General features: G+C 43.2%; 1 pseudogene; it reads left to right on the forward strand.

Annotated features, from left to right (window-relative positions):
* Positions 1-1415: 1415 nt before the first annotated feature.
* On the forward strand, positions 1416-1534 carry LOC139185252 (5S ribosomal RNA; annotated as a pseudogene).
* The last annotated feature ends 23318 nt before the right edge of the window (positions 1535-24852 follow it).

Genomic DNA, 24852 nt, shown 5'->3' on the forward strand with positions numbered 1-24852 from the left:
CCGAGATGGGTCAAGAGCCAGAAACCCCAAGTATCAGAGATGGAGAAAGAAAGAGAGAGAGGCATCAAGAGGACCACACAGGCTTCCCATCCCCCAACCCCCACCCCCCCCCCATTCTGGGTATCCACCCGCGCCCACCAACACACTCACACACACACTCTCACTCACTCACCCTCTGGCCTGGGGACGGGGTCTGGGTCTTACCTAAGGTAGCCAAGCTGAAGGGGACTTTTGAGACCTTGGCTGTGAAGAAGTCTTGGGGACTCTATGGGTGACTGCCAGGCCCAGGGCAGTGCATCCAGCCAGGGCTCGGCCCAAGGCTGACACTTCCTTCCTTGAGGAAGCTGCTACTTCCTCATGGCCTCTCTCTGAGGTGTGTCATGGTGGTCAGTGTGTCTGTCTCGGATCAGATGCCATCCTCTGTCCCGTGTCTGTCTCACGTTTTCCGTCTGTCAGTGGCTCTGTGTCTCCCTCTCTCTATCTATGCCTCCCTGTGTGTGTGTGGGTCTGTGTGCATGTGTGTGTGTGCACAAGTGTCTGTCTCCCACTCGCCATCTTTGAGTCTGTCTCTGAACCTTCATCTTTTTCTGGCCCTGTGTCTCTTGACACAGGGCCTCCCATCCCTTCCTCTGGCCCAGGCCTCTCACAGGTGCTATGACTCTAGCTCTTGCTGACGAACTTGTGCTGGCCAGCTGTCTCACTTGGCCTGGGTGTGTGCTAATGTCTGTGGGTCTGTCCATGTGCTTGCCTGTCACTCATCTGCTCTCTCAGGAAGGTCCTGTGATTGGCAGGCGGCGTGGGGCAAGGAGGGCTACGGTAGGGCAAAGGGGCGGGGCTGATGCTCTCCGGTTGACCACACTGGTGGCTCACCGTGTGTTTTCTCACTGGGCAGGCGCCAGGCAGGATGGGCTCTCCAGGCCCCGGCTGGGCTGTGTCTAGGCCAGGAGAAGGCTAGGAGGACCATGGGCCACAGGCAGCTGCGGGCCGCCAGGCCAGACACCTCTGGGGCCTTGTAGCCCTGAGCAGCTAATGGGATGGGGGTGGCAGAGCCGCCTTTTGGGGATGGGCTTGGAGAGGCCCAGTGTGCGAGACGGCTGAGACCTCCGTGCCCCTAACCCCATGCCCCAGCCCCTGCAGGCACGCACACCCAGCCACCCACTTGGGGTCCTGGAAGCCCTCCGGGCCCACGGGCTGGGCCAGGCAGCTGCTGTCTGAGGGTGGTGGTGTTGTGGGGTGGGGCAGCATCAACTGGCTGCCGGGCTGCAGACCCTGGCTGGCCAGATTCCAGTCGCGGGTTATGCAGCTCAAGTACAGCACACAACCACACGAGAGGTGCGGCCGGCTGGCCCAGTCGGCAGGCAAGTTGGAGCAAAAGGAAGGCACAGTGCAGGGGTCTTAGAGCGGCAGCCGCCTCCGTCTTCGGCCATACCACCCTTAATGCGCCCAATCTCGCCTGATCTCGGAAATGAAGCAGGGTTGGTACTGGTTAGTACTTGGATGGGAGACTGCCTTGGAATACCGGGTGCTGTAGGCTTTTTGCCTCCCCTCTCCTTTAGCCCCTGGCCCCCTGGTGCAGCTGGCCCTGAAAGCCCCACCTGCCCCTGACCCTTCGCACCCCACTGTGCTCAGAGCCTTCGCCTGCCTTCCAGCAGGTGGCCCTTGCAGGCACCGGCATCCCAACTCTTGGGTCCCCGCAGCTGCAGCCCCTCCCCAGGTGGGTGGCTGGGGCCCCGACTCCTCCCACCATGTGGCCCGCAAGCCACTCTGCATTTGGTTTACAGGAAACCAGATGACCTTCATGTCTCCCTCTGGGGCTCCCTTGGCACGCCTGAGGCAATCCAGGGGGCTACCCTACCCCTAGCAACCCCCCTGGACCCACCCCCAACCCAAGCTCAATCCTCGCACAGGACTGCATACTCTGGCTTGCACGCACTCCCACCCAGAGAAACACACACACATACACACCACCCGCTGCCAAGACAGGTCACGAGCTGGAAACCCCAGGCAAGGGAGACGGAGAAAGAGGGAGAGAGAGACAGCAAGAGGACCACACAAGCTTCCCAACTCCCAGCCTCCACACCCTTCCTCCTCCATTCTGCATATCCACCAGGTCCCCAGTCAGCCTGACCACACCCTCACCCTCGGACACACTCACACACACACTCTCACACACTCATCCTCTGGCCTGTGGGCATGGGCTGGGTTTTGCCTTAGGTAGCCAAGCTGAAGGGGACCTTTGAGACCTCAGCTGACAAGAGGTCTTGGGGACTCCACGGTTGACTGCCAGCCACAGGGCACCCCATTCAGCCAGGGCCCGGCCCAAAGCTGATGCCCCCTCCCTTGGGGAAGTTGCTTCATCCGTATGGCTTCTCTCTGAGGTATGTCACATTCTGTACCAGCGTGTCTGTCTTGGATTGGATGCCATCCTCTCTCCTGTGTCTGTCTCCCATTTCCCTTCAGTCAGTGGCTCTGTCTCCCTCTCTCTGTCTATGCCTCCCTGTGTGTGTGTGTATGTGTGTGTATGTGTGCATGTTTGTGTGTGCGCACGAGTGTCTGTCTCTCTCTCTCCATCTTTGAGTCTGTCTCTGAACCTTCATCTCTTTCTGGCTCTGTGTCTCCTGAAACCGGGCCTCCCGTCCCTTCCTCTGGCCCTGGCTTCTCACAGGTGCTATGATTCTGGCTCTGGCTGACGAACTTGCACCGGCTGGCTGTCTCACTTGGGTGGGTGTGTGTGAGTGACTGTCTGTGTGCCTGCATGTCGTTCGTCTGCTCTGTCAGGAAGGCCCTGTGCTTGGAGGGGGCTCGGGGTAAGGGGGACCTCGGTAGGGTGAAGGGGCGGAGATGACGCTCTCTGGTCGACCATGCTGGTGGCTCCTGGAGCATTTGGGCACTGGGCAGGTGCCAGGCAGGATGGGCACTCCTGGCCTGGCTGGGCTGCGTCTCTGCCCACAGGAGGCTCATAGGACCATGGGCCGCAGGGAGCTGCAGGCTGCCAAGCAAGACACCTCTGGGACCACGGGGCCCTGAGCAGCGAATGGGATGGGGGTGTTGGAGCCACCTAGCGTGGACGGGCCTGGAGGGGCCCAGGCTGGGAGAGCGAGGAGACCTCCGCGCCCCTCATCCAACCCCCCAGCCCCAGCACGCATGCCCGGCCACCTGCTGTGGGTCCCAGAAGACTTCCAGGCCCAGGTGCCTGCCAGGGGTGGCAGTGTGCAGGGGCAGGGTGGCTTCGGCCAGCCGCCGGGCTGCCGGCCCTGGCTGGCTGGTGGCAGGTCCTGTGGTGCATGTACAGATTGCGGTCAGGGGAGAAGTGCGCCTGGCTCTCCTCACCAGCAGGCAGGTCAGAGCGAAATGGAGATGCATCACAAGGCTTTCAGGGTGCCTGGTGGCAGCCGCCTCTATCTACAACCATACAACCCTGAACAGGCCCGATGTCATCTGATCTCGGAAGCTAAGCAGGTTCGGGCCTGGTTAGTACTTGGATATAAGACTGCTTGGGAATACCGGGTGCTGTAGTCTTTTTGCCTCCCCTTGGACATGGGGTGGCTCCTCTCAGCCACGCCTATGTACGGAATCAAGGTGGAATCAAGATTGCAGGAGGAATATCAATAACTTCAGATACACATGTGACACCACCCTTATGGCCGAAAGTGAAGAACTAAAGAGCCTATTGATGAAAGTGAAAGAGGAAAGTGAAAAAGCTGGCTTAAAGCTCCACATTCAGCATACTAAGATCAGGGCATCTGGTCCCATCACTTCATGGCAAATAGATGGGGAAACAGTGGCTGATTTTATTTTTCTGGGCTCCAGAATCACTGCAGATGGTGACTGCAGCCATGAAATTAAAAGACACTTACTCCTTGGAAGGAAAATTATGACCCACCTAGACAGCATATTTGGAGAAGGAAATGGCAACCCACTCCAGTGTTCTTGCCTGGAGAATCCCAGGGACAGGGAAGCCTGGTGGGCTATCGTCTATGGGGTCGCACAGAGTCGGACACGACTGAAGTGACTTAGAAGACAGCATATTAAAAAGCAGAGACATTACTTTGTCAAAAAAAAAAGTCTGTCTAGTCAAGGCAATGGTTTTTCCAGTGGTTATGTATGGATGTGAGAGTTGGACTATAAAGAAAGCTGAGTGCCAAAGCATTAATGGTTTGAACTGTGGTGTTGCAGAAGACTCTTGAGAGTCCCTGGGACTGCAAGGAGATCCAACCAGCCCATCCTAAAGGAGATCAGTCCTGGGAGTTCACTGGAAGGACTGATGTTGAAGCTGAAACTCCAGTACTTTGGCCACCTGATGCAAAGAGCTGACTCATTGGAAAAGACCCTGATGCTGGAAAAGATTGAGGGCAGGAGGAGCAGGGGACGACAGAGGATGAGATGGTTGGATGGCATCACCAACTCAATGGACATCGGTTTGGGTGGACTTTGGAAGTTAGTGATGGACAGGGAGGCCTGGTGTGCTGTGGTTCATGGGGTTGCAAAGAGTCGGACACAACTGAGTGACTGAATTGAATTGAACTGAATGTGGGCTGATTTAACAAAAACTGAACATGGAAAATCATCGCCAGGAGACATGGTTTATCTGGTTGAGAGCATTTTATTCCTGAGTCAGGTGGCAGGCTGAGAGATAACACCCCCTGGCCTCTTATAGAATCTCTGCTTTTCCTCAAGTGAACATGGATTCAAGCATCAGGACAAACCTGGAAATCAGTTAAGAATTTACTTCACCCTCTTGATGAAAGTGAAAGTGGAGAGCGAAAAAGTTGGCTTAAAGCTCAACATTCAGAAAACAAAGATCATGGCATCCGGTCCCATCACTTCATGGGAAATAGATGAGAAAACAGTGGAAACAGTGTCAGACTTTATTTTTCTGGGCTCCAAAATCACTGCAGATGGTTACTGCAGCCATGAAATTAAAAGACGCTTACTCCTTGGAAGGAAAGTTATGACCAACATAGATAGCATATTCAAGAGCAGAGACATTACTTTGCCAACAAAGGTTCATCTAGTCAAGGCTATGGTTTTTCCAGTGGTCATGTATGGATGTGAGAGTTGGACTGAGAAGAAGGCTGAGTGCTAAAGAATTGATGCTTTTGAACTGTGGTGTTGGAGAAGACTCTTGAGAGTCCCTTGGACTGCAAGGAAATCCAACCAGTCCATTCTGAAGGAGATCAGCCCTGGGATTTCTTTGGAAGGAATGATGCTAAAGCTGAAACTCCAGTACTTTGGCCACCTCATGAGAAGAGTTGACTCGTTGGAAAAGACTGATGCTGGGAGGGACTGGGGGCAGGAGGAGAAGGGGACAACAGAGGATGAGATGGCTGGATGGCATCACTGACTCGATGGACGTGAGTCTGAGTGAACTCCAGGAGTTGGTGATGGGCAGGCAGGCCTGGCATGCTGCGATTCATGGGGTCGCAAAGAGTCGGACACGACTGAGTGACTGATCTGATCTGATCTGATATTTCATCCCACAGAAGCTCCTTTATTTAGAAGCCATAGAAACACTTCTTTTGGCTACTAGAGGACAGAAGAGTTGTCCTTCTGAGACTATTGCTTTTCATCTCACAGCCACGGGGCATGATCCAGCTGTGTTCACACTTCCCTTTCTATCTTAAACCTGAGGGGTAAGTGTCAACCACCTTTAAAAACTGCAAGTTCTTCTGAAATTCATTTCAGCATGCTGGTTCACCTCAGTGCTATACTCAGTTCCTTTGAATTTAATCTATTTCCCTCTATCATCTTTTTATATACCTCACATATTCATAAGCTGCTTATATATATTTTTGGAACCAAGGTGGATTACCATTCTTTCAGCCAGAGAGTAAGCACAGGTCTTAGGATTCCTATACAAAAAGTTTTCATGTTTCCACCAGCTATCCTTCTATATTTTCCTCCAGGATTCCTGTGCCCAAATTGCTTTTCTAAAATCAGTCCTCTGTTCAATATCTTGACCATTCACATTTTTAAAGAAAGATAATGGACTTGGAATTCCCTGGTGGTTCAGTGGTTAAGACTCCACTTTCTAATGCTGGGGACAGGATTTTGATCCCTGGTTCAGAAAGATCCCACATTCCAAGGGACAAGTAAGTCCACGAGTTGCAATGACTGATGCTGGAGTGCCTACAGCCCATGCTCCACAACAAGAGAAACCACTGCAATGAGAATCCCCAGAACCACAACTAGAGAAAGTCTGCACATAGTGACAAAGACCCAGCCCAGCCAGAAATAAATAAATAAAATTAAAATTTTGGAGAGCATTTATTGAAGCAAAGAAAGAAAGGGACTTTCCTGATGGTCCAGTGGCTAAGACTCCGTGTTCACACTGCACGGGGCCCAGGTTTGATCCCTGGTTGGGAACTAAAAATCCCACATGTAGCAATGAAGATCCTATGTGCTGCAACTAAGACCAAGAACAGCCAAATAAACATATATACTTTTAATTTTTTTTTTAAAAAAGGAAGATGATGGCCTTGATTTTCCAAAGATGCACCAAGAATGATCAAGTCACTCTCACACCTTGACCCTGTTCTCCACGAATTCAAAACTAAAATTAAGTCTCTCTTTGCATAAATCTATAAAGTAACATTTGAAGGTTGGTGATGAGCCCTTAAAATGGTCCTCAGGCTCTTTCAGCACACGCAGAATTCCATCAAATATAATACTTGCATTCATGTGCTAAGTAGATATTTTATTAATATTTATATCTGTTTCAACAAAAGATCTTCATTTATTCACTCAATATTTAAGTATATACTGTATCCAAAGGTCTTGAAATGTTAGGAGTCTACACAGAAGACAGATAGTAGATACAGATCAGATCTAAACCTAAGTAATTCACATGATAGAGATATGAATAAAATGCCAGGAGGCTCCAGAAAAACCACCGTGGTGGGGGTGGGTTGCATCAAATAAGTAAAGGGAAATGAAGAGAGAGAAGATAAGGAGAAAAGATAACTGAAAAGGATCCCTTCTTATTAATGTTTCTACTACAAACTTCTGGAGCAAGCACATTAGTCTCTAACTTCCTTTCCAGCCGGTCCTTCTAGGAGATTTCACTCTACGGACTTCAGATGGTCAGCCTCAGCACCTCAGGCTTCTCTGTGGAGGAAACACAAAGACACTGTAGGAACCGAAGATCCCCAAGAACCCACAACCCCTGAGGTCTCACTGCAGCCTCTGCACCTAGATTCACATAGAGGAAGGTCTGTTTCTTCACCAGTAGATGAAGGTGGAGAAAGTCAGTTTCACAAAATGGATTGTGGAAAAACAGAAGGGCAGTCCCCAAAAAAGAGAGAATAGTCAGCACCACGAATCTGAATTAGCCTGCCATGTGGATTAGTGGGGCTTCCCAGGTGGCACTAGGGGTAAAGAATCCACCTGCCAATGCAGGATACAAGGGGACCCCAGTTTAATCCTTGGGTTGGAAAGATGGCAATGGAAACCCACTCCAGTATTCTTGCCTGGAGAATCCCTTGGACAAGGAGACTGGGGGATACAGTCCATAAGTTCATAAAGAGTCAGACACGACTGAAATGACTTAGCGTGCACACATGGGGATTAGTAACCAGTGTAAAGAAGAGCCAAAAAGCCAAAGAAAAGTCAAAGAAAACCAAGTTGTCAATTTTCTAAGATAGAACCACGTCTTTCTTCTTCAGAAGGAAAAATAATCAGTGAGTTGTTTTACTTTAAAACAAAGCTGAAAGGGACCACATGCTACAAACAGCAATTTTAGCTGTGAAGTCACTACACACAGATCACAGTCAAGTGCACTGGAAATATTTTATCACTACTAATAATCATATTATCAGTATTTGCAATTAATTTTTTTCATTTTTCAAAAAACATAGGATCTATGCATGGTTTTCACTGTGTTACTGACATCTTCACTTGCCTGCTTATGACAGGGAGCATGAATGGTCCCAGAATGAGAATGCCCTGCAGAATCCCACAGAATCACAGTAGGAAAAGTTTCAGCAAGGGCCATTAGACCATTTTGGACAAAACAGTTACTGGGCTCTTGGGTTTATTAACAGATCAGCTGGAGAAAAATAAGTCACTACATGAAACTATTTTCTACTTATCTCCACCATCCTCTTTAAGAATACACATTTTAAAAGGAGATAATATAAAAGTTGTTATATTAAAAACTGCTACTCTGGCATTTTGCAAGTTATCTCGAATAACAAAGAAAAAAATTAGTTTGCAAATGTCTCAGCCTCAATTCCAACTATCATCTCTTACCAAACTAAAATTCATATTATTACTAATTAATTTTCTGTCTAGCATTCCTCCAGTTTACAAAAAAAAAAAATCAGTAACATAAAATGTTTCATAACTTTTTTAAACTGCCTAAAATTTTAGAGGATAATATTTATGTTTCAGTTAAAGTTGAGAAGTTCACCCTAGTGATGAAAACAATGAAAACATCACCCTAATCATTGGTGTAAAACACAAGATATGAACAACTATTAAAATATCTCTCTATGAAATTGATTGATTCTACTGTAGCTTCACCTAGCTATTTACTAACCAGTAAGTAACTTCCAGAAAAACATCCACTTCTGCTTTATTGACTACACCAAAGCCTTTGACTGTGTAGATCACAACAAACTGTAGGAAATTCTTAAAGAAATGGAATAGCAGACTACCTTACTGCCTCCTGAGAAATCTGTATGCAGTTCAAGAAGCAACAGTTAGAACTGGACATGGAACAACAGACTGGTTCCAAATTGGGAAAGGAGTATGTCAAGGCTGTATATTGTCACCCTGCTTATTTAACTTATATGTAGAGTACATCATGTGAAATGCCAGGCTGGATGAAGCACAAGCTGGAATCAAGATTGCTGGGAAAAATATCAATAACCTCAGATATGCAGATGATACCATCCTTATGGCAGAAATAAAAGAAGAACTAAAGAGCCTCTTGATTAAAGTGAAAGAGAAGAGTGAAAAAGTTGGCTTAAAACTCAACATTCATAAAACTAAGATCATGGCATGTGGTCCCATCACTTCATCGTAAATAGATGAGGAAACAGTGGAAACAGTGAGAGACTTTATTTTCTTGGGCTCTAAAATCACTGCAGATGGGGAATGTAGCCATGAAATTAAAAGACACTTGCTCCTTGGAAGAAAAGCTATGACGAAATTAGACAGCATATTAAAAAGCAGAGACATTACTTTGCTGATAAAGGTCTGTCTAGTCAGAATTATGGTTTCTCCAGTAGTCATATATGGACATGAGCATTGGACTATAAAGAAAGCTGAGCACCGAAGAATTGATGCTTTTGAACTGTGGTGTTGGAGAAGACTCTTGAGTATCCCTTGGACTGCAAGGAAATCCAACAAGTCTATCCTAAAGGAAATCAGTCCTGAATGTTAATCAGAAGGACTGATGCTGAAGCTGAAACTCCAATACTTGGCCACCTGATGCAAAGAACTGACTTACTGGAAAAGATCCTGTTGCTGGGAAAGATTGAAGGCAGGAGGAGAAGGGGATTACAGAGGATGAGATGGTTGGATGGCATCACTGACTCAATGGACATGAGTTTGAGAAAGCTCTGGGAGTTGGTGATGGACAGGGAAGCCTGCAGTCCATGGGTTCACAAAGAGTTGGACACGACTGAGCAAATGAACTGAACTGAAGTAACTTTTAACATAAACAAATAAAAATGCATTTAATAGGATAAATACTTTAAGTTATATAATTTTCCCTTTAAAACTAAATTGTTTTACATGCTTTTGTGTGTGTGTGTGGGGGGGGGGGGGGTTGGGGGTATTATGTAAGCAACCTCTCATCTCTGAAGATCTACCTCGGCCCTTGATCAACTGTTCTCTGTACCACAAGAAAGTCAAAGTCCTACATAGAATATGTTTCTTATATCACATCTCTTGTTTGTGTTTCACTTCAGAGAGTATAGTCCATCAAGTAAACACTATGTTTCAAAAGCATTGGCCTTTAAAAGAGGGTACACAGTGTTGGTCGTGGGCCCCCAAACAGTGCCTCAGTGAGAAGAAAGAAGAAGTAAATGCATCACTTCAGGATGAGGAAAAAAAAAAAAAACAGAGGCTGTGAGCAGTAGGTCCCCTCTGCAGATCTTTGGACAGTAGTCTGAAATAAAGTCACTGAGGGTATGGGCCATTGTTGGCTTTAAAGGGACTCATGAGGAATATGACTGCATTCTGGATGCTAATCTATACTATCACACTTAGATAATTCTCAAAGTATCCCTATGCAGTAGGTGTTATTCTTACTACCATTTAACAGGTGCAGAAACCAAGGACAGAAGTTAGCAAACTTGCCCAAGGTTACAGGCTGATACACAGCAGAGCCCAAGATCCCTTGTCACCCTCTTCACAGAGGTCCCAGCTAGGTGTCCACCCAACATCTTTCTCTCAGTAAGCCAATGGGAATAAAATGCCAAATTCTTAACTCTAACACCATGCTATGATACCATTTAGGAAAATTTGATGAGGGAGAGATTTCTGAATTGTAATGATGCCCTTCTATTTACTCCTCTCTGATGGATCAGATGTCAATATTCCTGATCAGTCCACCAAGAAGAAGCTGCTATTTATTAAGCCAAAATGAAAAAGGAAGCAGGGAATAAGACAACCAAATTCCATAAAAACATTGTTATACAAATGTGATTTTTAATTCAATACAATGAAGTGCTTTTCTAGCTTTGGGATCCATAAAAAGCTGATGTTAATGTCATGCTACCTTCAAGTACATCAAAAACAACACAAAACACTTTAGGACAACACAAGGGACAAAAAGAAAAAAAAAACAATCAAAATGAAATATTTTTAAGAAAAATGTTATATTTAAACAGTGTACAACTTTTTTAATTACTTAAAATTTAGATTTAGTAGAATGTATAACTTCATCTTGCCTCTGTCAATTATCTCTGAAGGCAAAGAAAAAAACTAATACAGGCTCAAAAAGAGTAGTAACGGAAGAGCCAGGGAAGGAGGCGAGGTGGCTGCCACCTCTGAAGCCAACAGACAGAAAGTTCCCTTCTGAGATTTCAGCCCATACAATGGGTGGCTTCCTTCCAGGTGGGGGCCTCATATGGACCCCAAAGCAGTGGTTCTTAGACTCTGCATACACAGTACTAACTGTATGGCTCTAGTTTCCCATTGCCCGTAACTATGAAGATAGGGTGTAAGAATTTTCAATTTAACAAGCTTCCCAGGGATTTGGCTTGATTTATATGAAGATTATAATCTAAGAAACAGTTGGAAGAGAAATCCAGACTCACTACTCAGCAGGTGCTTCACAGATATTTGATGTTACTTTCAGAACATACAGTTTCCGTGGTGGCTCAGATGGTAAAGCGTCTGCCTGCAATGCAGAAGACCCAGGTTCAATTCCTGGGTCAGATAGATCCCCTGGAGAAGTAAATGGCAATCCATTCCAGCACTCTTGCCTGGAAAATCCCACAGATGGAGGAACCTGATAGGCTACATTCCATGGGGTCGCAAAGAGTCGGGAGGAGCAACCCCACGTCCAAGGAGTGGTGGCTGCGCGGGTGCCAGAGGGCCTAGAGGGGCTATTCCATGTTCAAGGTTGGGAGGGGCAGTGGTGAGGAGATACCCCTCGTCCAAGGTAATGACCAGTGGCTGCGCTTTGCTGGAGCAGCTCTGAAGAGATACCCCATGTCCAAGATAAGACAAACTAAAGTAAGATGGTAGGTGTTGCAAGAGGACATCAGAGGGCAGGCACACTGAAACTATAATCACAGAAAACTAGTCAACCTAATCACACTAGGACCACAGTCTTGTCTTACTCAGTGAAACTAAGCCATGCCCTGTGGGGCCAACCCAAGATGGGCGGGCATGGTGAAGAGGTCGAACACAATGTGGGCCACTGGAGAAGGGAATGGCAAACCACTATAGTATTCTTGCCTTGAGAACCCCATGAACGTATGAAAAGGCAAAATGATAGGATACTGAAATAGGAACTCCCCAGGTCAATAGGTGCCCAATATACTACTGGAGATCAGTGGAGAAATAACTTCAGAAAGAATGAAGGGATGGAGCCAAAGCAAAAACAATACCCAGTTGTGGATGTGACTGGTGATAGAAGCAAGGTCCAATGCTGTAAAGAGCAATATTGCATAGGAACCTGGAATGTCAGGTCCATGAAGCAAGGCAAATTGGAAATGGTCAAACAGGAGATGGCAAGAGTGAATGTCGACATTCTAGGAATCAGCAAACTAAAATGGACTGGAATGGGTGAATTTAACTCAGATGACCATTATATCTACTACTGTGGGCAGGAATCCCTTAGAAGAAATGGAGTAGCCATCAAGGTCAAAAAAAGAGTCCAAAATTCAGTACTTGGATGCAATCTCAAAAACGACAGAAGGATCTCTGTTCATTTCCAAGGCAAACCATTCAATATCACAGTAATCCAAGTCTATGCCCCAACCAGTAACGCTGAAGAAGCTGAAGTTGAATGGTTCTATGAAGACCTACAAGACCTTTTAGAACTAACACCCAAAAAAGATGTCCTTTTCATTATAGGGGACTGGAATGCAAAAGTAGGAAGTCAAGAAACATCTAGAGAAACACCTGGAGTAACAGGCAAATTTGGCCTTGGAATACAGAATGAAGCAGGGCAAAGACTAATAGAGTTTTGCCAAGAAAATGCACTGGTCATAATAAACACCCTCTTTCAACAACACAAGAGAAGACTCTACACGTGGACATCACCAGATGGTCAACACCGAAATCAGATTGATTATATTCTTTGCAGCCAAGGATGGAGAAGCTCTATACATTCAACAAAAACAGGACCAGGAGCTGACTGTGGCTCAGATCATGAACTTCTTATTGCCAAATTCAGACTGAAATTGAAGAAAGTAGGGAAAACCACTAGACCATTCAGGTATGACCTAAATAAAATCCCTTATGATTATACAGTGGAAGTGAGAAATAGATTTAAGGGATTAGATCTGATAGATAGAGTGCCTGATGACCTATGGGCGGAGGTTCATGACATTGTACGGTAGACAGGGATCAAGACCATCCCCATGGAAAAGAAATGCAAAAAAAGTAAAATGGCTGTCTGAAGAGGCCTTACAAATAGCTGTGAAAAAAGAGAAGTGAAAAGCAGAGGAGAAAAGGAAAGATATAAGCATCTGAATACAGAGTTCCAAAGAATAGCAAGAAGAGATAAGAAAGCCTTCCTCAGAGATCAATGAAAAAATAAAATAAAATAGAGGAAAACAACAGAATGGGAAAGACTAGAGATCTCTTCAAGAAAATTAGAGATACCAAGGGAGTATTTCATGCAAAGATGGGCTCAATAAAAGACAGAAATGGTATGGACCTAACAGAAGCAGAAGATATTAAGAAGAGGTGGCAAGAATACACAGAAGAGCTGTACAAAAGAGATCTTCACGACCCAGATAATCACGATTGTGTGGTCACTCACCTAGAGCCAGACATCCTGGAATGTGAACTCATGTGGGCCTTAGAAAGCATCACTACGAACAAAGCTAGTGGAGGTGATGAAATTCCAGTTGAGCTATTTCAAATCCTGAAAGATGATGCTGTGAAAGTGCTGCACTCAATATGCCAGCCAATTTGGAAAACTCAGAGGTGGCCACAGGACTGCAAAAGGTCAGTTTTCATTCCAATCCCAAAGAAAGGCAATGCCAAAGAATGCTCAAACTACTGCACAATAGCACTCATCTCACACGCTAGTAAAGTAATGCTCAAAATTCTCCAAACCAGGCTTCAGCAATACCTGAACTGTGAAATTCCTGATGTTCAAGCTGGTTTTAGAAAAGGCAGAGGAACCAGAGATCAAATTGTCAACATTCGCTGGATCATGGAAAAAGCAAGAGAGTTCCAGAAAAACATTTATTTCTGCATTATTGACTATGCCAAAGCCTTTGACTGTGTGGATCACAATAAACTGTGGAAAATTCTGAAAGACATGGGAATACCAGACCACCTGACCTGCCTCTTGAGAAACCTATATGCAGGTCAGATAGCAACAGTTAGAATTGGACATGGAACAACAGACTGGTTCCAAATAGGAAAAGGAGTACATAAAGGCTGTATATTGTCACCCTGCTTATTTAACTTCTATGCAGAGTACATCATGAGAAACGCTGGGCTGGAAGAAGCACAAGCTGGAATCAAGATTGCCGGGAGAAATATTAATAACCTCAGATATGCAGATGACACCAGAATCACTGCAGATGGTGAGTGCAGCCTTTAAATTAAAAGACACTTACTCCTTGGAAGAAAAGTTTGGCCAACCTAGATAGCATATTCAAAAGCAAAGACATTACATTGCCGACAAAGGTCCATCTAGACAAGGGTATGGTTTTTCCAGTAGTCATGTATGGATGTGAGAGTTGGACTGTGAAGAAAGCTGAGCACTGAAGAATTGATGCTTTTGAACTGTTGTGTTGGAGAAGACTCCTGAGAGTCCCTTGGACTGCAAGGAGATCCAACCAGTCCATTCTGAAGGAGATCAGCCCTGGGATTTCTCTGGAGGGAATGATGCTAAAGCTGAAACTCCATTACTTTGGCCACCACATGCAAAGAGTTGACTCATTGGAAAAGACTGTGATGCTGGGAGGGATTGGGGGCAGGAGGAGAAGGGGACGACAGAGGATGAGATGGCTGGATGACGTCACTGACTCGATGGATGTGAGTCTGAGTGAGCTCCGGGAGTCGGTGATGGACAGGGAGGCCTGGCGTGCTGCATTCATAGGTCGCAAAGAGTCGGACACAACTGAGTGACTGAACTGAACTGAACTCAGAACATACACTCTTTCCATGGGCCTACCTGTGTCAGCATCTGTAGGCCTGTGTTCTTCATCAGGAGGTTTAGATGGTGGCCAAGCAGCTGGGACTCTCCTGGGAAACTGCCCTTTGATATAATCCAGTGAGTGTGTGGGTTGACTAACTGCAGCCCAGGTGTAAAGTTGATCTAGCTATATTTTTTTAAAAAATTAAGCTACTTTAATTCAATCAGAAAAATGGAGTCTTCTTAACTGATACTTTTAACACCATGTCTATCATAAATATATGTGTGGTATGCATATATGTAGATGCAAACATACATAAAACAGGAAACAGCATTTTATACTATTCAATGTAGATTCATCACATAAACTTTCTTTCACACATTTTGTTTTCATAACCATATGTGTTTCAACTTCTATGGTAAAATTTAAGTCTCTTTCTTTGGAGGTACAAGGCCATGTGTGTCTGCAGGTCAGAAAATCCACTCAATCACAGAGTCCACTGACTAAGCATCTTCAATGCACTGGAATATGATTTCCCTTTGAAATCTGTGTAAACACTTGTGGCAAAATCAGAGAACAGGCAGTACTGGGCACTCAAGAACAATAAACAGCTTCCTTGCCTTCAACAACAGAAAGCCCAGGAAACTAAATATCCTTAGTCCAGGTCGGGAACAGTTTGGGAGAGGACCTATAAAGAAATGTGAACTTGCCAAGAAAAAAAGAACTGGACAGGAATCTGGCAAAGAAAGCTCTTCCCAGATGGAGACCAACAGAATCTGGACAGAGTGAGAAGCAGGCTCATAGCTACACCTCGTGCCAGGAAGCCAAGTGGGAACCTTAGAAAGGAGGCCTCTCTGAGGCTGTAGACAACCTCAGAAACTGCCTGCTAAGATTTCAGGGTAACAGGTGCTTCAGGATGCAGGCACCAGTGTACACAAGCCCTGAGTTCTCTTCATGATATCCTCCTTACTCACATTTATATTTCCCTAAACCTTTTGATCAACACAGCAAATAAAGCAGAGAGAGTAATTGAGTGGTAGAAACAAAACCAAAAACATAATGTAAACACCATGCTGAGACTGAACTTCAGTCAACCAATGGAGAGGCATTGCTATTTCCAAAGAGTTGCTTCACAAATTAATTGAAGAACTTCCTAAAATATTCTTCAGTGTCAACAGTAAAATACAATGTATATATCAGTTTAAGCTTCACCTTTAGGGACATTCACTGCCCCTATCCAAGAACTCAGATTCTCAGGTCTCATTCACGAAGGGTCCCACTGTAGACCCTTCAGCCAGTCACATCTTTCACTTACCTACATCTTGATTGACACCAGGTCTACTAAATAACAGAAATAACTTTTTAATGGAAAAATCAGTGGTTTAATTAACATGATATTACAAATGAGCTCTCATTGGTAAAAGTAAAGGAATTCAATGGACATGGACCAGCAAATCCCTGTCCAGGGATTAGACATCAGAGAATATCCTCATTCCAGCAAGAATAAGGTGAAACGTGGGCAAGGAGCAATATCAAGGCTCAATGTTCCCTTCACATCCACAAAATGTGAACCTCTCGTGTAAGGAACAGCCAAGCACCTGGCAGGGGAGCAAGCTGTATGTTTCCCAAAAGGGGGACTCTGACTTAGAGAGCTTCATCATCCTAAAAATAAACCTACTCAGTCTCAGACTTCATTTGCTCCACAGAAAAGAGTCAGCGCCAGCAGCCATGGGGACAAGTGGTTTCACTCAGGATTTCATCATTCAACAAATACGAAGTTTGCTAAAAGTGCTCCGTAAAAGCCTACATAAACCACAAACAACCTGGCCAGTCCTGCAGTCTTTCAGCCCCACCCCAGGACTGGAACACATACAGACCTGTAAGGTGACAAAACCTCTCTTTCATCGTACAGCTCCAACAAGCAGGGAATAAGCAAGCACTAAGTTCTGTTGTAGTTCCTCAAGAATCAAATGTCAACTCTTCCACCTGTCCTTTTCCTATAACCCCCCTATTCATCCTCCCAAATTCATCTCCCCGCATGTCCTAAATCAAGCTCCACTCCACTGGAATGCCCCAACCTAGCCTTCCCCATGCACAGCATCTAACCAAAGATTAAGTCCCACTGGGGTCTCCGCCCGACTTCCAAATCACAGCATGTTAGTCCTGCCTCTTGTTGACAGTCAACAGCATGCAATCCAGGTCAGTGACTGAACACGTTTCTGAGTACACTTCGCCATCCCTTAACCGCCTGAACTACTTCAGCACATGAAGTGTGTACACAAGTCCTGTAAAATTCCCAAGCACTCCATAAAAGCCACTTAATGTCTACTGAATTAACACACTTGTCAGATAAAAAGAAAAAGCAAGAGAGATGGTTTATCAACATGAGAGCAGCTGGAGTTGTGATCTCATTTTTTTCATCTGCTTATTAACAAAAGTACCAGAGGGGTATTTTGTGTGCATTAAACGGAAAACAAAGGTGTCAAGCAATCCATTATATCTAAACCTATTCACAACTGAATCATGTTAAAAAAAAAAAAAATGGGGCAGACAAAACTCCTAGGATAGAACCAGAACTGCATCCCAGACACATCTCCTAACTTTAGAATACCTTCGTGTCCTCACCAGTAACTCAGAAACAATGCCTGTTCTTGTCTTTCTACAGAACTGGAGTGAGCAGGGCAAATGCTACGTGAAAAGAGCTGTGTAAACCACATGGTGTAACTCAAACATAACTACCACAACAGCTACTTGCTTTGATTTCTTTTTTATTTTTGGTACATTAAATTTACTCATAATAATTCTAAAAATGAATAATTTTGCCTTTTTAACAAAGTATAATAAAAATCCCTAAACAATACTTGATATTTACAATTCAAAATCAAATTAGCATGATATTAAATATTTACAAAACTGTATCTTTTAAAGGGCTTCCCTAGTAGCTCAGATGGTAAACAATTTGCCTGCAATGTGGGAGACCTGGATTTGATCCCTGGATTGGGAAGATCCCCTGGAGAAGAGAATGGCTACCCACTCCAGTATTTTGGCCTGGAGAATTCCATGGACTGTATAGTCCATGCAGTCGCAAAGAGTCAGACACAACTGAGCAAATTTCACTATCTTTAAAAGAAAAAAAAATATATATATATATATATATATATATATTAATTTTAATTGGAGGCTAATTACTTTACAATATTGTGGTAGTTTTGCCATACACTGACATGACTCAGCCATGGGTGTACATGTGTTCCCCATCCTGACCCTTCCTTCCCATCCCATCCCTCAGGGTCATCCCAGCACACCAACTGTGAGCACCCTGTCTCATGCATCAACCTGGACTGGCGATCTATTTCACATGTGATAATATACATGTTTCAATGCTATTCTCTCAAAGTATCCCACCTGCACTTTTTCCCATGGAGTCCAAAAGTCTGTTCCTTACATCTGTGTCTGTCTTGCTGTCTCCCATATAGGGTCATTGTTACCATCTTCCTAAATTCCATATATATGCATTAATATACTGTATTGGTGTTTTTCTTTGACTTAATTCACTCTGCACAATAGGTTTCAGAAGTTACATGCAACTTTGTAGAACTGACATAAAAGAATGGCTCAAAAATTGGAGAATTTTCCTTCATTCCTAAAAAGAAAATGCATCCAAGAAGCCGTGAAGATTCTTGAGAACGTGAGGCCTTTAGTTTCAGTACCAGTGCCTGTGTTTGTGCATCTAAGAACTTTGCACAGGTGAGGGGCTACTTACAACACTGGGATGGATTGGCCGGAGCTCCACTCCCTCCAGGAGTAGTGTAGTAACACTGACCTTTGACCTCAACCAGCACAATATGTAGTTTGCACATGTTGATTAAAGATATTCAGTTTGATTCAGAACCTTGAGACTCAATTACTTAATTGAGCCTCTTCAGAACCCTTGGCTGTAAATGTCACTTGCCTCACTTTCTGGGAGTCATCTGCACTTTTGAAAGGACAGCCAACCCGCTCAGGTGCCATAGGCCCATCCACTGGGACAGGTGGTCAATCTAAGCAGGGTCATGGTTTCCCTTACAATGTTTAAGACTCTTCAACATGTAATGCCATCAGTTACCAGTGTGTAAAACAAACAAGGCATCAAATAAGCCACAACAGAGGCAGGAAGAGTGACAGGGACAGGGATGTGAGGAGGGTACAACCCAGTTCCCACTTAGCAAATGCTCACTAGAAACAATGGAGTGAGTGGACAGATGCAAATCTCCATCAGTTTGTGCTCAAACAGGAATGCATTATAGCTGTATAACATTAGGCAAAGTTACTACCCACTATGCTCCTCCACATGTAGTGTGCAGTTTAACTAACTATGTGACCTTCCTTTGATAAAGGACCTAGAGTTCTAAGTAGTGAATTAAAATACTGAACCTACTAACTGCTAACAAGCTGACTCATGTAATTTTGGAGGATTATAAATGATGTTGGTTTTTTAAAATACCCAATCATATATATGTATTTATTATTCTAGGTGCTAGCTCCCATTTTCTCAGTGCTCTTTAGTAATTAGAAGTTTTTAGCATTTATATCCTTTCCCAATTTCAATATTATATTATGAAAACTAGAAAGTAAGGTAGAAAATTGAGCATTCTGCTTAAAAACAACAACAACATTTGTTATTAGTTTCTCCCATTCTGAAGGCTGCCTTTTCACCTTGCTAATAGTTTCCTTTGTTGTGCAGAAGCTTTTAAGTTTAATTAGGTCCCATTTGTTTATTTTTGCTTTTATTTCCAATATTCTGGGAGGTGGGTCATAGAGGATCCTGCTGTGATGTATGTCAGAGAGTGTTTTGCCTATGTTCTCCTCTAGGAGTTTTATAGTTTCTGGTCTTACGTTTAGATCTTTAATCCATTTTGAGTTTATTTTCATGTAAGGTGTTAGAAAGTGGTCTAGTTTCATTCTTTTACAAGTGGTTGACCAGTTTTCCCAGCACCACTTGTTAAAGAGATTGTCTTTAATCCATTGTATATTCTTGCCTCCTTTGTAAAAGATAAGGTGTCCATATGTGCATGGATTTATCTCTGGGCTTTCTATTCTGTTCTATTGATCAATATTTCTGTCTTTGTGCCAGTACCATACTGTCTTGATAACTGTGGCTTTGTAGTAGAGTCTGAAGTCAGGTAGGTTGATTCCTCCAGTTCCATTCTTCTTTCTCAAGATCGCTTTGGCTATTCGAGGTTTTTTGTATTTCCATACAAATTGTGAAATTATTTGTTCTAGCTCTGTGAAGAATACCGTTGGTAGCTTGATAGGGATTGCATTGAATCTATAAATTGCTTTGGGTAGTATACTCATTTTCACTATATTGATTCTTCCAATCCATGAACATGGTATATTTCTCCATCTATTAGTGTCCTCTTTGATTTCTTTCACCAGTATTTTATAGTTTTCTATATATAGGTCTTTAGTTTCTGTAGGTAGATATATTCCTAAGTATTTTATTCTTTCCGTTGCAATGGTGAATGGAATCGTTTCCTTAATTTCTATTTCTGTTTTTAAATTATTAGTGTATAGGAATGCAAGGGATTTCTGTGTGTTGATTTTATATCCTGCAACTTTACTATAATCATTGATTAGTTCTAGTAATTTTCTGGTGGGGTCTTTAGGGTTTTCTATGTAGAGGTTCATGTCATCTGCAAATAGTGAGAGTTTTACTTCTTCTTTTCCAATTTGGATTCCTTTTATTTCTTTTTCTGCTCTGATTGCTGTGGCCAAAACTTCCAAAACTATGTTGAATAGTAATGGTGAAAGTGGGCATCCTTGTCTTGTTCCTGACTTTAAAGGAAATGCTTTCAATTTTTCACCATTGAGGATAATGTTTGCTGTGGGTTTGTCATATATAGCTTTTATTATGTTGAGGTATGTTCCTTCTATTCCTGCTTTCTGGAGAGTTCTTATCATAAATGGATGTTGAATTTTGTCAAAGGCTTTCTCTGCATCTATTGAGATAATCATATGGTTTTCATTTTTCAATTTGTTAATGTGATGTATAACATTGATTGATTTGCGGATATTGAAGAATCCTTGCATCCCTGGGATAAAGCCCACTTGGTGATGGTGTATGATCTTTTTAATGTATTGTTGGATTCTGATTGCTAGAATTTTGTTAAGGATTTTTGCATCTATGTTCATCAGTGATATTGGCCTGTAGTTTTCTTTTTTTGTGGGATCTTTGTCAGGTTTTGGTATTAGGATGATGGTGGCCTCATACAATGAGTTTGGAAGCTTACCTTCCTCTGCAAATTTTTGGAAGAGTTTGAGCAGGATAGGTATTAGCTGTTCTCTAAATTTTTGGTAGAATTCAGCTGTGAAGCCGTCTGGACCGGGGCTTTTGTTTGCTGGAAGATTTTTGATTACAGTTTCAATTTCCGTGCTTGTGATGGGTCTGTTAAGATTTTCTATTTCTTCCTCTTCCAATTTTGGAAAGTTGTACTTTTCTAAGAATTTGTCCATTTCTTCCACGTTGTCCATTTTATTGGCATATAATTGTTGATAGTAGTCTCTTATGATCCTTTGTATTTCTGTGTTGTCTGTTGTGATCTCTCCAGTTTCATTTCCAATTTTATTGATTTGATTTTTCTCCCTTTGTTTCTTGATGAGTCTGGCTAATGGTTTGTCAATTTTATTTATCCTTTCAAAGAACCACCTTTTGGCTTTGTTGATTTTTGCTATGGTCTCTTTTGTTCCTTTTGCATTTATTTCTGCCCTAATTTTTAACGGACAAACAACTAATCTCTAAAATTTACAAGCAACTCCTACAGCTCAACTCCAGAAAAATAAATGACCCAATCAAAAAATGGGCCAAAGAACTAAATAGATATTTCTCCAAAGAAGACATACAGATGGCTAACAAACACATGAAAAGATGCTCAACATCACTCATTATCAGAGAAATGCAAATCAAAACCACTATGAGGTACCATTTCACGCCAGTCAGAATGGCTGCGATCCAAACGTCTACAAGCAATAAATGCTGGAGAGGGTGTGGAGAAAAGGGAACTCTCTTACACTGTTGGTGGGAATGCAAACTAGTACAGCCACTATGGAGAACAGTGTGGACATTCCTTAAAAAACTGGAAATAGAACTGCCTTATGATCCAGCAATCCCACTGCTGGGCATACACACTGAGGAAACCAGAAGGGAAAGAGACACGTGTACCCCAATGTTCATTGCAGCACTGTTTATAATAGCCAGGACATGGAAGCAACCTAGATGCCCATCAGCAGATGAATGGATAAGAAAGCTGTGGTACATATACACAATGGAGTATTACTCAGCCATTAAAAAGAATACATTTGAATCAGTTCTAATGAGATGGATAAAACTGGAACCTATTATACAGAGTGAAGTAAGCCAGAAAGAAAAACACCAATACAGTATACTAACACATATATATGGAATTTAGAAAGATGGTAACAATAACCCAGTGTACGAGACAGCAAAAGAGACACCGATGTATAGATCAGTCTTATGGACTCTGTGGGAGAGGGAGAGGGTGGGGAGATTTGGGAGAATAGCATTGAAACATGTATAATATCATGTATGAAACGAGTCCCCAGTCCAGGTTTGATGCACGGTACTGGATGCTTGGGGCTGGTGCACTGGGACGACCCAGAGGGAGGGTAGGGGAGGGAGGAGGGAGGAGTGTTCAGGATGGGGAATGCGGGTATACCTGTGGCGGATTCATTTCGATATTTGGCAAAACTAATACAATATTGTAAAGTTTAAAAATGAAATAAAATTTAAACAACAACAACAACAAAAAGATTAGTGTTTTGTCCTCATGGTGTATTATACTTCAGTCTGTATATGCCAGTTTCTCCATTTTTGGAGATACAAAATGCGAATACAAACTTTAAAATATGACAAATTACATGGAGCAGATTGGCCAGCGCCACAACTACCTGGTTGCCACAGCATTTGGAAACTGAGCCCATGATTTCAGGAAAATGATTACGTAGTTGAAAGAGTCAGTCTGATCTGTTTCTAGCTGATGAGGACATCTCCTGAGGAAATGCCAAATGCTTTTTAGGCTCACTGACTGTGGTTGCTTCTGGAGAGAAACTTCATAAGAGGGAAAACACTGCTAGCAAATATTCCCAAATTCAAGTAAGGGGTTCACTTGAGAACAGGTCTTATGGGTAGGCAGCTGAATGCTTTGTGTTCTGTGTGTCTCATGTTTATGTTTTACCATTCTCAATTCAGAATGGCCTCATTGGAGATAGCACTCAGCACATGAACTTTCAAAGACAGCTGGAAATTTCTCTAAGACTTCTAATGACTGAAACACAGCTATACACTGTCTAAACTCATTTCCTTCAATTAGAATTTCATACTTAAAGTTTGTTTTAATTTTTTTGCCATGTTTAGTATAATAACGCTAACTTCTTACATTTATCAAAATAGTTATAAGGGGGTGGGCAGGGCTGAATTAAGGGACGTGTCCAGAGATGGCTATGGACTTAGAAAGTCATTTTAGGCATCATGTCTGCTGATGGTAGGGCTGTGTTCCCGACTAGTTGGTTGTTTGGCCTGAGGTGTCCCAGCACTGAAACTTACAGGCTGTTGAGTGGAGCCAGGTCTCCATATCAGGGGCCCAAAGTATCTGCCTCTGACTCCAGCCGGAGTTCACATAGGCCCCTGCTGTGTCTGCCATCAGCTTTTATGACTCCAGAGAGAGCTACAGTCACCTCCTTGCCTCTCCAGGAGACCCTCCAAGACAAGCATTGTGATAAAATTGAAAAAATTCAACTTGGGGAAAACAAGATTTGATGTCTGGATTCCAAGCCAGAGGCAGGCCTGCCCAGCTTGAAGCTTTGCTCTTCAGAACACAGGCACAAGTCACCCCTAACAAGAAATCAACACAAACAACCCAACCAACATTTCCCTACAAGGGCAAAAACCAAAAGGAAGAAGTAACACAACCCTAAATCCTGAGAAAGGGAGACCTCAAGTGGAGCAAGTCAGAAAAAAAAGTGACGAAAAGAAAGAGAAGTATAGTGCAAATGAAAGAGCAATCAGAAACTCACAAGACCAAATAAATGAAGAAGAAATAATCAATCTCCCTGAAAGAGAATTCAGAATAATGAAAGATGCTCTGAAGACTTGAAAATAGAATGGAGAAAGTACAAGAAGCATTTAACTCAGTTAATACAATCTCCAAGGACATAGAAGAAATAAAGAATAAGCAAACACAAATGAACAACAAAATTACTGAAATTAAAAATACTCTAGAAGGAACCAATAGCAAAATAACTGACAAAGGAACAGCTAAGTGAGCTGGAGGATAGAGTGGTGGAAATAACTGCTGAAGGACAGAATAAAGGGAAAGGAATTAAAAGATTGAGGATAGCCTCAGAGACCTTTGGGACAATATTAAACAAATCAACATTCAAGTTATAGGGGTACCAGAGGAAGGAAAAAAAGGCACTGAGAAAATTTTTGAAGAAATTATAGTTGAATCCCCCACATGGGAAAGGAAATAGTCAATCAAGTCCAAGAAGCACAGAGAGTCCCGTAGAGGATAAACCCAAGGAAAAACACACTGATACACATATTAATCAAGCTAACAGAGATTAAGCACAAAGAAAGAATATTATGTGCAGCAAGGGAAAAGCAACATGTAACATACAAGAGAAAACTCATACGATTAACAGTGGATCTTTCAGCCGGAACTCTGTAGACCAGAAGGGAATGGCAGGATATATTTAAAGTACTGAAAGAGAAAAATCTACAACCAAGATTACTATACCTGGGAAAGATCTTATTCAAAATTGATAGTCAAAATCTTCACAGACAAGAAGTTAAGAGAATTCAGCACCACCAAACTAGCCTTGAAACAAATAATAAAGGGACTTTACATAGCCAGTAAATACAAGAGAAAAGAAAGACCTACAAAAGCAAACTCAAAATAATCAAGAAAATGTCAATAAGAACATATGTATCAATAATTACCTTAAATGTAAATGGATTAAATGCACTAACCAAAAGGTACACACTGACTGAATGGATACAAAAACAAGATCT

This window comes from Bos indicus, chromosome 1, assembly GCF_029378745.1.
Source record: "Bos indicus isolate NIAB-ARS_2022 breed Sahiwal x Tharparkar chromosome 1, NIAB-ARS_B.indTharparkar_mat_pri_1.0, whole genome shotgun sequence".
In the NCBI taxonomy this organism is placed as follows: domain Eukaryota; kingdom Metazoa; phylum Chordata; class Mammalia; order Artiodactyla; family Bovidae; genus Bos; species Bos indicus.